At 35.9% G+C, this 19,342-nt stretch overlaps 1 pseudogene; it reads left to right on the top strand.

Annotated features, from left to right (window-relative positions):
* Positions 1–3,810: 3,810 nt before the first annotated feature.
* LOC131070858 (uncharacterized) lies at positions 3,811–6,799 on the top strand (annotated as a pseudogene).
* Positions 6,800–19,342: the final 12,543 nt, after the last annotated feature.

The raw sequence follows: 19,342 nt of genomic DNA, 5'->3' as shown, positions 1-19,342 counted from the left end.
CCAAGAGGTATTCTACAATGGCAGCAAGGTATGGAGTGTCATGTTGTGACTGTAAATAAAAATTAAAACACAGCCAACATATATTTAAAAAAAAACTCAAACGGAACTATAAAATATCTTTTAGAGTAAATAAAATAGAATAAAACAACTCTTAAGTAAAAATAAATAAAATAATTATTAAATAGTTCTAACGTAAAATAAAATAACTATAAAGTAACTCTGAAGTAAATAAAATAAAATAAAATAACTCTTCACTAAATAAAATAATTCTTAACCAAATAGAAATATCTTTTCAATAAAAAATAAAATAAACAATATAAATAAAGTAAAATACTTCTTCTATAGTTGTAAATGTAAAGTAAAATAAAATAACTCTTTAAGTAAATAAAATAAATATAATCTATAGAGGTTCACTGCCTTTTAAAGACCTTCAAGGATATGTTAGTCGATTTGATGCCCAAACACTCAAGAATCAATTCCACTTCTTAGCCTTCTCAATTACACTAAAACATATCCAAGACTACTCGAGTGTTGCAAAAATGCATTAATTACAGTCACAATAAGTGAAAGGAACTCTTTCTATTCGTTTGCAAGGGAATGTTACAGTCCCAAGATTTATAAGAGAGTTCGAGATAGAAGCCTAAAAGATGAGGTATGTTTTGCTTAACTTCACTTTTTGGCTGTGGTCTTTGATGCGTACAGCTATTGTCAAGTGCAACTTGATTTCTTAGAGATAGATACAGCCATGGTCAAATCTGTTGCTGATGCTTGTTTTTAAATAATTGAGAAGTCTCTTAGGTGTTCAGTTTATCCAGGTGGCTTTTGTACCTGATTTTCATCTGTATCTCATGCAACTTAGAATTTGATCATTGCCTGACAGAAATTGGTCCTATTTTATGTCCAGTGAATGAGAAGTCCTCAGAAAAGTACCATAGTGGCATCATTTATAGTGACCAACTTGTATTGATCCATTTTGGATCAAGTGAAGTAGCAAAGGCAACTAAGGGACAGGAACAAGCAGCTTGGGATCAGTACCCAAACAGCCTGTATTAATTTTAATGAATATTTGTCAATATTGTTGATGCCCAGCTCTTGTTCTTAAGGACTTTGGTATTTTCTCCTTGGTGCCCACTGCAAAGTTCATGAAGGAGGTTGTCTACTCTCCCAAGTCCTTCCTTGACTGTGACCATTGGATGATCTTTTTGATTCATAATTTTGCAGCGAAAATCACCAACCTAGAGGACATGATAAACAAGAAATAGACATAAAAAGGAACTCCATAAATGAAAGACCTTATTTTTTAATCTTTCTCACTATTTATTGCATAGAGGTGTCAGAACATATACCCTGATTGCATTGTAATAAATGGCAGGCAGGCTTGTTTCTCTTTTTACTCTCCCTTTTTATATAACAGAAGTTTTTCTACTTCTGCTGGATAATTTGGATATAAGTATTTCAAGGCCGTTAGAGCTCTTGTGAGCTTACCGTGTAACAATTATATACGTTAAATCTCTCATATCTTGTTACAAGTGCATTATTATAGTTTTGGGCCTGTGGCCAATTGGTTGATTCATGGTTATCTGAAGAAATTTTTTGAACACAATGACTAATGGCTTAATGCTAGATAAACAAAATTATACTCTTAACATTGCATCAATCACATAACAAGAAGCATATACAAATAATTACACCTTCAAATCTGTCTTTCATTCCTTCAAAAAACTTATAAGGCAACAACCTCTACAACTGATGTTACAGCTGTACAGAAATTCACTTTACCCAGTATGTTGCAATCTATCTTACTCCTATCTCTATACTAATTTACCTAAAAATCTGATCTTCCAAAAATCTAATCTTCCAAAAATCAGCTTTATTTAGACTTATTTAGCTGAATAAAGGACTTTCACTTTAGTCTTTCAAAGTGAAATGCAAAATAGACTAACTCGAACCACTTGAACCTTTCCACACGTTCACAATAAACCTGTGCAGAAGTTCCTATTTGAACTAAAAACTCAACGTTTGCAATGTTTAGATCTGATTTTGAATCAATTCATTAGTGCTATATAGGGTGTTGAAATTTTTGATCTGAGGACACTAGACAGGCCAGAAGTTCTCATGCCAAATAGGTCAATTGCTCGGAGAACATAGCTTTGTAAGATGATGTATTTATTTCCTCACAGTGACACTGCATCATAATTTTGATAATCAATAGTGTGAAAGAATCCTTTTCCATCATAATAGCCTTACCATTGTCCAGCACTGGTTTTGCTGCCAAAGTAATTTATTTTGTGAGCCTAAAATAACCATTCAATACAATGGAGAAATCCATGCGTTTCGTTAATCTCCCAACGAAACTTTCCAAATGATCCACTAGTATCTGTAACAAGGCTCATTTTTGGGGAGTTTCTGTCAACTTAACATTTGTTGAAATTTTTCCATTTAGTGTGCCTCTCCACCATTTTCTGGTTCATGATGTCTATAACATAAAGGTTTTGGCCGTCCATAGGGAAGGTAATAAAGAGGACAACAAGAAGGTTCAACAATCACAAAAAGATAATGAGAGGGATTATCAGCAGAGGAACGTTATGAAGAGCATATTAACAAAGATGAATACCAAAAAAATCAAGTGATATAAAGGTTAGTGAACTAGAAACTTTCCACTCTCTTACTTTGCCCCACTGTCGCATCCAACAATTGGTTTGTACCGAGAGGACCATTGATGGAATCTTTGTTCCCCACCCACCACAACAAAGACGGTTTTGCAAATGCTAGGCCAGTCAATTGTTTGATGAGATGAACTGTTGTACAACACCAACTGCCATTGTTTTGGGAATAAAAAGCATGCCTAGGAGATTTAAATGAATATTATAGGTTACAGGGCTTATGATATGGGAATGAAATAACCAACTGCCAAGATCTTAAACCACATTAGGTCATATACTGGGAATATGGGAATTAGAGATAGAATCTCTCTGATAATTAATGGGGAATGGATCTTCTGTCTTTTTGCTATAAGAGTAAAGATGGATTAACAATGCCCATATCTTGATAAGTTGATGAAGTTTTAGAACTTTAGTGATCAGATTATTTAATCGATTGACCACTTTATTGGCAGTCTGACAAACACGGTGATGATATATCCACTTCAATGTAGAGGCAAGAGATGGGTTATTCTTGAGAATTTGATTATTTTCTAATGATATAATCCATTGGGATGACTACTAACCAAAATGTTGAGGATGCTCTTCGAATCTGTTTCATATGAAATGTGCTGAATTGGGGCCTATAGAGCATATCATGATCTTTCTTATTAACAGTGATTCTCAGAATTGGTTTGAGGCAATATCCAAAGGCATCTAATAAACCAAGAGATGGTTTGACCATTTGAATTGTATACCTTCAGCTTTTACGTAGTTGATCTTTAAAGCACAATCTGAGGTATGTTGCCTTGTGGAGGGTTTCTAACTCTCCGTTGTGGTTTTCCCCTTATTTTCATATGCGGAGGCTACTGTTGTTATCCTACATGCCAGACCAAGTTTTGTTAGAAAGCCTATTGTAGAATCTAGTTTGTTTGGTACTGCTGGGAAATTCTTACTAAGTTTAGGATTACCTCAAATAATTTCTCTTTTTTCTGAGCGTAGGTTGTTCTTAATATAGACAGTTCTGTTATTCAGACAACTTTTGTAACAGTATCTTACACTACAGTTATTTCTAAAATATCTGCTGGAGCAACAAATTTATTTGGTAACAGACAACGGAGTTTATGGCTTACAACATTTTCTTAGAAAATAAACAGTAAGAAAGGAGTTAATGGTTGTAAGAGTTTCCGGATCCAACCTCATCAAAGTCCTGGATATTGCTCCCATGCAATCTCACTTCCTGGACCAGATGTGTCTGAATCAAGCCCACCAGATATCACTCAGGGTTCAGAAGAATGATTTGAGAAGACATAGGCTGACTGCTAGTGCATTTAGTACTGCCCTTGGTTTTTGGGGTGACAGATGAGTTGAGTTGTGGGAGGAAAAGGTATTTAGAAAGGAGAGTTTTGTTTCTAATAAAGCTGTGTAGTGGGGATCTCATAAAGAAGGCATGGCTGTAGAAAGGTATAAAGACATTACAGGGAATGTTGTGGAGCAATTGGGGTTTCAGATATATCATGAGGACAATGAACAGCTCCAATGGTTGGGGGCATCTTCTGATGGCCTGATTGCAAGATCCCTTTCTGTTGTTGTTGAGGATTCAGGTGGCATCGTAGAGGTCAAATGCCCATTTAATAAGGGGAATCCTGAGCTTGGCTTACCTTGGGCCTCAGCACCCTACTACTATATCAACATGTCACAAGTACAAGGTTTAATGGGCATACTTGATAGAAATTGGGTGGATTTATACTGTTGGACTCCCACTGCAAGCTCAATTTCTAGGTCACAGAGAGACCACAACTATTGGGCTTTGATTTTTGAAAGACTCAGAGAGTTCTGGTTGGAAAGTGTTGTACCTCTAGGACAAGCTCTAGAAACTCATGGGAAAGATAATGTCTATCAATATAAGCCTTATCCACAGCACAGTTCTACAAATCATATTGTTATCACAAAAGTTTGCACCCTTGCTAAGCTATCAACTCAGCAACCTTGTGAAACATGGAAACAACCCCGAAGTGTGGGACCTTGAGCAAGGGGGTTGAATCTCCGGAGAAGGCCGGCTTCCTTCTTCAATTAGGTGCAGGTGTTGAACCAACTCAACACTTTAAAACTAATTCCTAAGCCTATCTTAACAACTTGCAGAGGTGAAGGGAAGAGAGAATGCTTGAAATAGAAGGAGGTGATGCACCAAGAAGAGATTGTTCCTCTCCCCACCGAGATGACACTAAGAATTAACTGAAACACCTAGGAGATGCACAAACTTTAGTTGTACGAGTGACTCCAATGCGTGTATGGAGGTTAGAATTCATTGAGTGTCAAGAGGGGAGAAGGATTCCCACAAGTCACACTCAGAAAACAAATTAACACAGCATATATGGAGAGAAAAACCACAAAATGCATACATCTATGATGAAGGTAAGAAAACATACACAACATGCATAGGTTGAAAGAAGGCAAGAATGGTGATTTTCAATTAATTATAAGGCCAATGGCCAAACTTACAGTTGCATAAATGCAAGATAAATACAAGAGAAGTGGGAGAGCATGGAATAGGTCAAGCCAGCAGGGAGAGAACCCTTTACAACGAGGCTCAACGACCTTTATATAGAAAACATGGTTACAAGGCTTATCATGACCCTTGCATGTCAGTCTGGGCAATCCTGAGAAGGTAGGTTAGACATGACATAAGTCACCAAGCATGGCCCCGTACCTCCCTTTATGGAAATCTTGCCAAAAACATTTAATGCACCCTTGTGGCTCCACAAAAGAAAATGCACAAGTCACCAAAATTGTTGGAGCATTAAAAGCCCCGAGTGCTGATCACGCCATCCGGAAGTGTCGCTAGTTGGAAGGAAGTCCGGAGACTTCGGAAGCTCGGATTCCCGAAGTGAGGAAGACAAGGGGAGGAGCAAGGAACTTCGGAGGGTTCCGAAGTTCCAGAGAACTTCAAAAGGCTAAGGAAAGAACTTCGGAACCTCGGGGTTTCGGATTTCCGGGATAGAGAGAGGAAGAGAAGAAAAGGAACTTCAGAACCTCGGTGTTTCGGAGTTTCGGAGGAACTAGAGAGAGAAGGCAAAGGGGGAAGGAACTTTGGAACCTCGAGGTTCCGGAGTTTCGGAGGGAAGAAGGGGAAGCGAGGAAGAGAACTTCAGAACCTCGGGGTTCCGGAGTTTCGAAGAAAAGAAGGAAGAAGGACTAGGAGGGAACTGAAGAAGGGGAGGGAACCTCGGACCCTCGAGGTTCCGGAGTTTTGGGGAACTGTGCAAAGGAACTTTGGAACCTCCGGGTTCCAGAGTTCTGGAGAGAAGAAGGGGAAGGAACTTTAGGGTTCCGGAGTTCCGGGAAACCACGCAAAGGAACTTTGGAACCTCGGGGTTCCGGAGAAGGGAAAAAGAAAGGAACCTCGGAACCTCGGGGTTCCGGAGTTCTGGGAGAGAAGAAAAGAAAGGGAGAGAAGGAGAGGAACCTCGGAACCTTGGGGTTCCGGAGTTTCGGGAAAAGAAAGGAGAGGCAGCAAAGGGAAGGAACTTCGGAACCTCGGGCTTCCGGAGTTTCGGATAAGGAAAAGCGAGAGAAGGGAAAGAGAAAGAACTTCGGAACCTCGGAGTTCCGGAATTCCGGGGAAGAAGAAAAGGCCAAGGGAGGAACCTCCTCCGGACAAGGCAACACTTCACACTTCATGATTCTTCTCTCCTCGTTCAACTGGAGCAGCGCTGGTCCATGGAACATATCTTTGATCGGTTCTCACTGATGGACCAAAGCTGTCATAAAATGACAACACATATCATAGCTCAGAGTAAAATATTAGCAAAAAGGACTCCATTGATTTGCAAGGAAATTAGTGGACACGTGGAAATCTTACATCGTTAGTTCTATACATGGCGAGCTAAAAACACTTTTGATGATATTATCAGTGCAAACTTTCCTTATATGTTCTGAAGTTTCCTGGTATGTTTTATGTCTTATATTGGACAGATGGCCTGCACTTGATGCAATTGTATTTCCTTAAATTTAAATTTTAGGAAGAGAGGAAATGTTTTTTTGTTGGTGAGACCCATTTTCCTGATCATGGCATAAAGGTTGTACCGCATTTGCCTTTGGAAATATTTTATTTAAAACATAATTTCCTTGTCTGTAAATGATTACTCAAAATTATTTGTTGGTGCTATCTTAGTTTGTAGCTCTTACATTTTTGTTTATCTTTCCCACAGAAGAATGTTGGTGATAGCTAAAGTATGCTTAATACAGTTGCCAAAAATGTATGGTTTATTTTAATGGGCTTCTATTTTAGAATGTGACTTTATGAAAACTTGTGGCATTCTGTTCAACATAAAAAAGTGTAAATATTCTTCATTTCCTTGAATTAATTCGTGGACTTGATTGCAAATGAAACGTGAAACTGCTGCTACTATTTAAATTTTTTTATGTACTCTGAAAAATTTGTGGTTTGCTTGATTTCAATGATAATCAGTATTAGCTCACCGTCATTGTGTGAATATAGTCCCTTATGCAACAGTTTGCACTTGTTTAGGTTTTCATACTTACAAAATATATATGAAAAAGACTTATCAGTGTCCAATCCATGCATTTTAAAATAAGTGGATTAAATACAGTGATTTTCAGATATATACTTCAAATTTGAAAACTCGTGAAAATAATCTCAAAAAATGTTTGGACTATGCAATCTTTCAAAGCATTTCTTCTCTTTCTAGTTTATTTAAAAAAAAATACTAAATCAGTTATTTGAATTTATTCAAAATGTAAAATGACATTTCCTTGTCTTCAGGGATAAAGCAAAATCATTTTTTGTTGCAGGTAGATACAATTATCTTATTTTGTAGCTTCTATTTTTTATTTATCTTTCCTGCAGAAGATTGCTGGTAATAACTGAAGTATGCCTAAAATAGTAGTCAGAAATAACTTTATCTTATTATGCTTCTAGGCTTGAATGTGATAGTATGAAAACTTATGACATTCTTTTCAACATAAAGAATGCCTAAATAATCTTTTTTTCCTTAAACTTATTCATGGACAACTATAAATGGAAAGTATCACTGCTGCTACTATTTGAAAATTTGCGGTTTACTCAATTTTATGGAAATCTAGTATTAGCTTGCTGTGTGAAAATAATCCATCATGTAACAGGCACTCTGTTTAGGTTTTCATATTTATAGAATGTATGTGAATATAACTATGTTTAATCCACTTATTTTACAACTATAAATGAAAAGTATGACTGCTGCTGCTATTTGAAAACTTGCGGTTTACTCAATTTTATGGAAATCGTCATGAAAATGATCCATCATGTAACAGGCACTCTGTTTAGGTTTTCATATTTATAGAATGTATGTGAATATAACTATGTTCAATCTGCTTATTTAAAATAAGTGGATTAAATTGATTAATCTTCATATATATACTTTCAAATTTGAAAACTTGTGCAAATAATCTCACAATATGCTTGGACTACGTATTCCTTCAAGGCATTTGTTCCTTTTTCTTGTTTTTTTGGATACTAAATTGGTAAGATCTGTATTTTATTTTTGTTTTTAGCTTAGGCAATCTTTTGGTTAGGCCATGTGAAATTCAATGGCATCTTAATTTACAAGATTGCATTTTATAATAAATACCCGAAACTTGGATGTTTAACATATTTCATTCCTTAATTTGCAACTCATTATCTGTGTAGTGCTATTTTTATTTAATGCTTCTGGACTAAGTTGTCTCTTTTTGAGAAGTTTCAACCTAAAGACTTCTGCTGTTGAATGTAAAATACTTAGTGAAACTAACATTAAAAAATATAGGTGAAGCGCTACTTCTCAACAATGGTGTATGTCAGGTGACCTCTTACATATTCTAGCTTGAAAAGTTTCAACTCCAGCGTTAAATACCAAAGATAAGGACTAAAACGTGAAGCTCCTGCCTTCACAGTTAAAACTTAATTTACTATTTAATAACATTTTGAGAACTGGATCTCATACACTTTCTAGATTGAAAGTCAATTGTTCTATTAATACCAAAAATCGGGACCAAGACATGGTGATTGGATCTAATTACATGAAGCCCCTGCATGTTCAGTTAACTTGTTTAAAACTTTAAATATTACATTGAGTACTGGTTTTTCTTATTCAACGTCAAATAGTCCTCTGATATCAGTACCTCTAGGGGATTGTTGTGATTTGTCCCTTGATGACAATATTGACGACCAGGACTTCAGTTTCAGCTTTAAAGACTCAAATTTGTGTTGACTTGAGTTCCTTGGGGATGTGGTTCAATGTTGAGGATAGGCCATGGACTCAATCATTGGCTTATGAGGGCCTTCCTTTTCGTTTTTGTAGATTGCTTCTCAACTAGCCACTTAGCTATAGACTATTCTCTTTCGCGTCGTAAAGGTGTTGCTACTTGGTGGAAGGATGTTAATGATGATCATTTGATTGTTGAGGCTTCCAATTTTGAGGACTCTTCAAAGGCTAATGATGACTCCTCTTGAGATGATGTTGTGCCTCTTACTGCTGTTGTGGCCTTTGCTGCCCCCCTGAAATTTACTCCCTCTCTTGCTATTGGTGTGGCCTCCCCTGGCCTTCAGGTTTTTACTCCTATTTCTCTTGTTCTACAACAACTTCTTGGTCAATTGTTTGCTTGAAGTGCTAACAGATCCTCTAAGGCGATTTCCCCCCTTGATCCCACTTCTAATGATGTTTTTAAAGTAGTATTCACTGAATAGTTGTTTGTCAATGGCCTCCTAATGATCATACTCGACTAGTAGAGGTACTTGCATCTCTCTTGTGGATCTTTACAACTTAGTGTGTTGACCTTTGTGGGAAAAGGAACACCTAAGCCTTACACTTACACTATTGGTGTTTTATTCCCTACTTAGGATCTTCCTCTAGTACATCTCACTATAATTGTAATAGGGTAACTATTTCCCCTTGAGACCCCTCAAGCTCTCTTATAACAATTCAGGAATCCATGACCTACTCATTTCCTATCTATTCGAGCCTAGCTTCAACAAGTCTCAAAATTTGTAGATTTGGTCATGTTTACCCATGGGCTATACTAGCTTTGTTTTAGCCCACTTTTCTCAATCATTTTGAGGATGTATAAGTAGGTTTTTCATTTGTAAAAATTTGCATGTCTACTTTGTGGTGTCCACCATATGTTCATCATGCTACAATATTTTTAAAAGGTCCAAAAAATTCCAAGTATTGAAGCCACAGTGATCAATTCCTTAGGTTCTTTGTTTGTCAGCCTATTGAGTTGTTGAGGTTGTTCATATTGTCATCCTTCCTGCCAATCTCGATATCTGACTCGTACACTTATTATTATTTTCTAAGTGTTGCTTTTGTCGACATATTGGGTTGTCAAGGATGTCATTCTATCCATCCCAAGTACAAAAAGGTTGAGTTATGGCTTAGAAATATTTCTATCTATGATGTGTCAGACTTGTCTCTCAATTGGTACCCATTTTTATCACATGTTGAACCCCTAATTTCCAATCATTTTCCTTTTAGGATTTTCCCTTTGTTTTTCATTGGATCTTTAGACTTTCTCATCCCAAGTACACATCTTCCTCCATTCCACATCTCTTCTTGGCATGACTTCCCAATCAACGTTGATCCTTGACACTTCAATCATAGGCGTCTAGCATGAGTTCCCCCTAACCTTGAAAGTTCAACATTGTTGTCATTTTCACTTTAGCTCCCACCTATCCTCCTAGAGAACTTTGAATGCATTTGATGAGTCATAAAAGGTCAATAAGTACAAAAAAGGTCCATTGCTATCGAGGAACCATTATTCATCATTTTGGAGTGGCTCTTCAAAAAAAATCTCAACAATAGGGAAAGAAATGACCTAGAAATGTCATTAATGTGTCTATAGTGTTCATCAATAATAAAATCTAATTCATTGAGGCCCATAAGACATAGTTTAATCAAAAGGGCATAGATATCTAGGACAAAAATGAAAAAAGACACCCTAATTAATATAATGATTACATGCCATATTCAAATTGCATTTGAAGTTGTTTTTGTGGGCTTCTTTGTGCCCTATCACATTAGATCCAAAGGTGTCATAAATGAAGAAAAGACTTGTAGATCTAGGAGGAACATTATGCCATGTTTCCATGGGACATTTAAGCAAATTTGTCACACAATTTGAAGAAAATGACGCTCAAGAAATATGGGCGTTCTCTACAACATACCCATGGTGGGTCATATAATTTATTACATATGTGACATCTTCCTTTGGGGTATTAAGTATCTAGGACACTTTATTTGAAAAGAGGATGGAAAAAATGGAGAAATGAAGGGAGCATAGTAGAGAAAAAAACTTACACATTAGAATTCTAGGGTTCACAATTTTTAGATTTGGGAATAACATTTTAATATTGTAATGGTTTGGGTTTGTGTCAAATTTATAATAAAATATTTGTGATCTTTGTAGACCAAGTAATTAAAATCATAATCGACCTTGAGTAAGTGTCTCCATGTGTATAATGTATATTTTTTGAGTGTGTCAATTAGTTGGCTAGCCAAACGATTATAAAATTCTTATAATGATTTTGTAATATTTCCTTTTAGAACCATAAAAGAAATGTATGGGTATGCTTGTGGATTATTAAATAGATTCATCTAATGTTCTTCATTTATTATTATTTTTAAATGTATGTGTAGAGCCCAACTTCCCTATGCATTTTGAAAGGCATGCTCTTTTTTGTGGTATCTTGATTAAGGTGTCACCTTTAGTTACAAGTGTTAAAATTTTATATAAACTTAGATAATTTGTTACTCAATAGGATAAAGGGATTGATTTGCTACTAGCTCCATATCCCCATCATCCTAACACAATCAAAACAACTCAATATAAACTTATTTTCAATTTTATTTTTTTGGTGTATTCTCAATTCCATGTCTAATCTATAATAGCATTAGGGGCTACCACCAATCAAATTCTAGACATTTATATAGCAAACTATTTTCTTTAATAAGGTGCTTGACCTTGAGTATTACAAACCAACATATAGATATGAAATTATAAGTGAAAGAGGGGTTTCACTTTATAGTGGGAGTGGTTTGTGTCAAGGTTAGTGTTTGTTCTTTCTAGTGATATTAGTTGCAACACCTTAGAGAAACTACCATTGGTTTAGTAGAGCTAAAAGTGAAGGATTTCTTACCCATCTCTATAATTGGTTCTTAGTTCTTGGTTTGAACATAGGTTTTGTGTTACTCTTCCTAGGTTTGACAACCTTGACACTTGGGATACCATCCAACCTTAGAGATTTGGGACTTACAAATTAGATCACCAACAAATTGGCATTGCTATCAGGGAGGAGATAACTTGGTTCATATTTTGAAAACACTTTTACCATAGTTGGTGAAGAAACAATTCGTTTGGGTAAGTTTGACATCTTGTCAACTTTCACAAACAAATAACGTCATTGCTAGGGATGATATTCATTTTTTATTTTGAAGACCCTAGTACTAGAAAGTTTGTGTTTGCATTTTGTCATGTGTTGAATTTGACATCCCACCAACTTATGCAAACAAATTGTGGGTTTTCAAGGATACTTTAAATTAGCCATTACCAATAAAGTGCGATCTTAATTCATATCTTCAAAACCTTTACAATTTGATTGGGAATTTTAACTAAAAGAAAATATGTTTTAGTGAGTTTGATTGCCCATGAGTTGACACCAACAAATGGTGCCATTTTTAGGGAGACAAAATCTCTCTTCTCATCATTAAAAACTCAACAACTTAGAATAGAGAAATATTCTTTCCTAGTATTTGTAGTTGTAATTTCTAGAAAAGTATTTCGATTTTTTCCAAGTCAAGAGTGACAACTTTTTTCAAGTCAAACCCCAAATTTAAAATTAGATAAAAAGGATTTGAGATGGAGAGAAGAAGGCATCTCTATTACCAACAATAAGAAGATGCAGTGTCAAATAGTTCATGAAGACATCCATCATGGGAAGCTTATCATAATGGTAAGTCATTTAGACACACCTCTCAAATCTTAGAAGTTGGTTTTGCATGTAGAAGTAGTTTATTGATTGATTCAAGAGATCAACACTTGTACACTTATGAAGATTCGAGTAGCAACATAATAAAAAACATGGACAAATTTGTGGGTCTAATTATTAAGAAATAAATGATATGGATGTTAGTAGAAGATGCATGAAAATACTATATTGCAGATCCTGGTCATTGATCCTCCCCTTCCCTTAGCACATCATATGGTTATAATGATGAACTAGATGAATTGATAAATTGGCTCAAAAAGGAAAGACACAAGTAGATGGCAATTGCTGAACAACAAGAGAATCAATTATAAATAAATGCTATGCTTCTTGATAAGATGAACATGGATATGAAATACAAAGCACACAATTTTGGCACAAATTATCTTAACATATAAATATATGATTATTACCAATATTCTCTTTCGTCCATGATTCCATGCAAACAATAAGTTGAAGAAGATAAGGTGATGTATCACCTTAAAAAGGAACAACAAGAATTTATTGTGGAGGTTGGATTGTAGAAGTTCAACATGCCACGCATATAAATTGAAATACCCCAAATGAGTAGGGAGGGGCATCTTCATTATGAGTAAGAATTTATTGAGTATTATGAAGAAGAAGATGACCATCCTTTGCATCAAGATATGACTCCATGGATGAATATGAGTATTGTCAATATGATGCAACTAATCTAAAATTTCAAGATAGCCATAGTACTAATATAGAACAATATGAGTTATGAATTCACAACATACAACATCCGAGGGAACTCTTGCAACTATCCTTGTAGTCCAAGATACCATGTAAAAACATGACAATCCATGTAGATGCTCATGATGCGCAATGGCTCTCTTGTTCTCCCTGGTTTGAATTCTCTCTCGTTTGGCTTGCCTCCTCCTGCCTCTGTTTGCTTGGGCGTTTCGACTTCAAGGCCGCTGGACTCCTCTGTGGTTCACCCTGTTCGGGCTCCCTCAACCGCTGTTGCTACGAGGGGCTTTGCCCTCTCGAGTGGTGATTTCACTTACTCCCCTGTTGTTGCCACAACTCTTGCTCAACCCCATCCTCCCATGGGCTCTATGGCTTCTGCTTTGGCCCATGGTATGACAACTTCTTCTGGCAAGGATACCCCTCTGCCAAGTCATCCCTTGTGGTTGTTTGTGGGCCGGATGTCATGGACAACATAGGGTTCTATCAACGCTGTGCTCTGGTGTGTAGATTCTCTAGGCTTTGGCCCTCCCTACCATACCTTCATCATTGGGTAAGTGACTCTTGGAATCCCTTGGTTGCTTACAATATTGAGCTATTTCCGTGTGCTAAAGGCTTTTTCATTGCCTCCTTTACCTCCTCAGTTGATCGAGATTTGATTTTGGGAAAGTTGTGGGCTTGGGGCACCTACCCTCTCTCTGTCAAACCCTGGACCATTGCCTTCAACCCCCTCACTAAGCCACAAATTTCGTGCGCCCTATGTGGGTCTGTCTCCTAAATATTCCCTTGTACTTTTGGGAACAATCCTGCTATGAGGCCATTGACAACTCCATAGGTCACTTCCTGATGCTGGATGATGACACTTCCTTGATGGGTCACTCCACCTTTGCCTACATTTTGGTCGACATTGGTCACTTCTCCTCTCCCTGTTGATGTGGTTCTCATGGTTGGGGATAGGCCTTGGATACAACCACTGGACTTTGAGGGTCTCCCCTTCCACTGCCGGAGGTGCTTCTCTATAGGACACCTGGCTTCAAACTGCTCTACTTCACAACGCAAGGGAGTTACGACCTAGTGGAAGGATGCTACACTTGATCATTCAACTATTTATGCTTTAGAGGAGCTTCCAAATGGATTGGGTGAGGAGTCACCTACTGATCCTTTTGGCATTCCTTCAGATTCCGAGACCACACAACCTAGCTTTGTGGCTCTTCGATGAAATGCTACAACTCCTCTGCATCCTCTGGAAGCTATGTGTGCTGCACCTACTATGGTACCAGTTCATTCTTTTGCAACTTTCGTACTGCCTACTAATGGTGATCTTACTGGTCCTTTTCATAAGGACCCCTCTCTGAATGATTCCCCCCTTGCTAATCCTAAGGACAACATTGCTTGGACAATTGTTTGCCTTAGGTGGAAGAGGAGGCCCCTTCCTCTTCCCCAAACCGTCCCCATTCAAGGTGTGGATGTTTCTATTCCTCCTCGATTTGGGCCAGTTTTGTTTAATGTTTTGCAGGCCCCTTTGTTTGCTTGCGTAACTGGGCATGTGTTATTGGAATGTGGATAGTCTTTGACTATGTTAAAGGGTTGATTCCCTAGTCAACACTACTTTTGATTAAAAAACAATGGTGTAAGTAGAAAATGAACTTTAGTTAAGGGTTGAACATGTGCTTGCACTAACTAATGATATTGTTGCTAGATCAAATGCAATTCCCATGGGTTTAAATAAGCGACCACAATGGGAAGAGAACACTATTAAGAACAACAATGTTATCCAAAAAATGACAAAAAATAATTGTAATACACAACAATGGGTAATGAAGAAAGATGCACTAGCTATCTATGATTGTTCAGGTGATGCTTACTCAATCTATTCAAGTAGCCTTGCATTTTGTATAAACCCATTGCTTAAATATCGTTACATCTACAAAATAAAAAAATTAAAAAATTAGAAATCTGGCTAGTGTTAAAAAAGAGTATGAAGAAAGAATGAAAGCATTGCAACTCAATCTCCACCTTGTTGCTATAAAAGTTCAAGTTACTTGTTCCCTTAGACACTATGTATGGAAAACTAGGAATCAATTAGGTTGATTATGGAATGGAAATTATAAAAGCCAAAGTCTACAAATAGATGCTTAGATTTGATGGGTATGATATCCGGGCAAAAGTCAAACATGTTAAGGTATTTAAAAAAAAGCGTAGATAAATTTTAATTTGAAGATGAAGACATATGGATGAGGTTTGTTAGTTTTACACAAAAAGGAAAAGAAATTGCTTGAAGATTTTTTAGAGGATTTTTTTCTTCTTGAGATGATCTTGTGGCTTCTTTTAAAGAAGAATTTGTAAGTAATGTTGATCTTATTCTTGTAAGACAAGATGGACAGTCAAGCATCGACTTGAGCCATAAGTTTTCTTTCTCTTTCACAAATTTTGAGTGATATTATACTTGACATAATTGACTTTATTGGCTCATTATAGGAAGCCTATAAGGCTAGTTTGGGTATAGTGCAACCATATTTTAAAATAAAAACATGTAATAGGCATGCATTTCTTAATTCCATAGAGAAGGCGAGTGATGAATATGTTGCTAAATCAATATCCTCACATGTAAGTGTTGTTGGTAATGAAAATTTTAATATTTATAGTACTCTTGTTCTTGTTGCATTTTCAAATTTTGAGTGTAACTATCTTCAATTTCCTATCTAAGTTCAGATTTTACTAATTTAAGGAAAAAAGTGACATTTTAAGACCCCCTTTTTGTCCCCCATCTTGGTGCACTTACCCCACATAAAAATAATATTTATGATTTAAATATGTATCTAAAATTTGACTATCTAGAAACTCCCACTGAGGGGATAGTCCTCTTGGACTTTGTAGTGGAGTGGGGCATCCTCCTATGCCCCTAAAATAAAGTAGGCTCCAAAACAAATAAGACCAGGCCCTATAACCAAGACACCAATAATTAGATCACATTGTAGCTTGGAAGATTGAATGGTCCATGGATGTTAGAGAATTTTTTTATTGAAGTGTCAAAAGAAGATCAATGCTATTGATAATGCAAAAGGGGAAAATACACCCAAATAAATAAAGTAAGCAAAGGTAAAGCTTTGATACTTTGTGAAAGGAAAAGTGTGCTTCAAGAGCACAAGAAAATAAACCTAATCTAGGGCTTTGTGAAGAGATGTAAGACATAAAGGTACATAAACCATGGGTTTTGATGTTATGAAGTTATAATAAATGATTCCTAAATATCTAGGATTGAAGGTAATGATTTCATAAATGCTTGGAAGAAATATGAAATGAATAAGTTTATGTGGAAATATTGCAAGTGAAGTATACTTTACACATGGTTTGAAAGCCCATACTAGCAAATATAGGAAATTAAAATCAACATCAAGAAATTTTGCTATCTAACCAATAGAGAAAATATAGGATTTTTTTTCTTTTGAAGTGTAATCCATTGATATAGAAAGAAAATTGCTAATGATTGGCAATATGCATTCTCTCACATGATTTTTTATTATAGCTTGGATTTAGTACAATAAAGGCTTGTCACTTACAAGATTGTAAAAATAAAAGTTTGTTTTCATTTTCAATGATCTAACATACATCCTTTTCTTTTAGCAATTCCTTAGTAATTTAGTCTTTTAAGTATTATGTCAAATTAAGACCAAATTTGTAATTATGTATTGTAAAGTATTAATGAAAATGCTGTGGTCATTTTATTTTCTCTTCATTTGAGCTAATTGTGAAAGGGTTGATGTGTTTGTAGTGCTGAATTGCTTACTTCTTGTATTTCTTTATTAGTTATTCTTAAGGAAATCTTGGAAATTAAGTTATTTTGTGTATAGACAAACTAAAAATATTGTGTTGAAGGGTCTATCTATCATGGCTCATTGCTCCCCCCTTTAGTTTTATTTCTTCTTTCTTTTTACCTCAACTAATTTGGTTTTATCTTTAGAAGAGAATTTGACCCACTTTTGAGGGTTTCAAACGTTCTATCACTTGGAGAGGGATTATAAAGCTCAAACAATCCTATACTAAATTTTCCATCTAGATTACCTGGTAACTATTTGAAACTTCTAATTTTAAAATTGTTGTCCCCCCTCCATCCATTCACCCTACACTAGTTGAATATATATTTTCCAAAAATTGAAGGGAATCATTAGTAATATAAATATTCAAATTATTTTGGGATATGTATTTGTTCATTTTTTCATAATCTTTTCATTGTTTATAATCTTCATTTATAAGTAGCCATAAGTAGTCTTTGTTTATGGTTATACATGTCTTCACACAATTCAATTATTTTCAATAGAATATTCTTTTCCCACTTCAATACAGTTCAATTATTTTCAATAGAACGCTCTTTTCGCACTTCAATACCTTCTACTCAATTATATACATCCTCTATTCATAGAAAACTTTGTTTACCATTTTTTTTTTGTCTTGGCATACATTTATCATTGTCTTCTAGAGGAGAAAATCCCATTCTAATGACATAATTGGGTCGAATCACATTACCATTTGATTGATTCCAAATGGATCTAGATCCTTCATCAAAACTTACATACCAATAAAGATATCTTGATAGTTCTTAAAAACCACACTTCCTAATCTCTCTTTCAAATCATGAAGAGGAAACCAAGGTCTCCAAAATTTTCCACCTCCTATAGTTCAATACATATTTGCTGAGATATAATAAAAAAGAAGAAGAATAAGAGGAAACTAAAGTCACAAAAGTTTTCCACCTCTTATACTTCAATACATATTTGTTGAGATAAAATGAAAAAGAAGAATAGTGTTTTAGATCTTCTTGTCATAATTGCAATTAGAGATAATCATACAAAACAACACATCAAAATATACCCACTTGTGAATTTAATAGGTACTCTCCTCTCCTTGTGTCAGAAGATGTGTTTCCACCACAAAATTTAAGTGGAGACATTTATCCACTTAATCTAATAAAAAATAAGAATTGTTGTTCACATCGGACAAGGAACAAGACTAGATATCCTCTCATGCCGCAAGTTTTCCAATATAAATTTCAAATCTTTGAACTCATCTTTCTTAACATATTTTTGCAGACACATGCAGTCAAAGAGTACATGTTTAATCAATTCACCAAAAACTAGACAATTTGGAACATTCATTCTATACCATCTGTTAGTATTCTTAAACCAAATTTTGCTTGTCATTTTATCAAAACCAATTGTATTGCTTTCATGTCAAGTTGTCTTGTCTCTGTCTAGTTTTTTTGACAAACATTCTTGGAGACTGTTCATGCTTGCACCATGTGTATGTTGCAAGGTGTGCGCCCTTGGTCTCCTTGTGCTGTGCAACACACCGCTTAGGTTTGTGACATGGATTAACCGCCTCCTGTGGATTCTATAAGTCTAGTGGTTTATTAGGCATTAAGAGGTTGATCTTTTGGTGCAACGACAACCACACTTGTAACAAGTGGCATCAAATCTTGGTCACAGGTTCAAACCCCTCGCTTGCATTGGGGGGGATTGTTGCAAGGTGTGCGCCCTTGGTCTCCTTGTGCTCTGCAGCGCATAGCTTGGGTTTGTGACATGGCTTAACCACCTCCCGTGGATTCTATAAGTCTAGTGGTTGTATCGGGCATTAACAGTTCGATCTTTTGGTGCAACGACAACCACACTTGTACCAGTGTAGCAGATGACGAACAAGTATTGAAGGCTCAATCTTAATGAAGAAGAGAATTCTCCACCATAGAATGGAAGATTTGAATTTGAAAACATGTTTGATTGTTGGTTTTTATTTGAAAGTTTAACATTAAACTCATAGAATCGTGAGTTTAAATATAGGTTTATTGGCAAAAAGTTAAAGACTGAGAGGTATCCATTCCATTGAAGCCATTTTGTACACGATTGTGATCTTATCTCTTGTGATATCAAGATATTACATAAAAAAGACTAAATTTAATATTCATTCAAATCTGGCAAACAATTAT

This window comes from Cryptomeria japonica, chromosome 5, assembly GCF_030272615.1.
Source record: "Cryptomeria japonica chromosome 5, Sugi_1.0, whole genome shotgun sequence".
NCBI lineage: Eukaryota > Viridiplantae > Streptophyta > Pinopsida > Cupressales > Cupressaceae > Cryptomeria > Cryptomeria japonica.
This window is presented reverse-complemented; position numbering and strand designations above follow the sequence as displayed.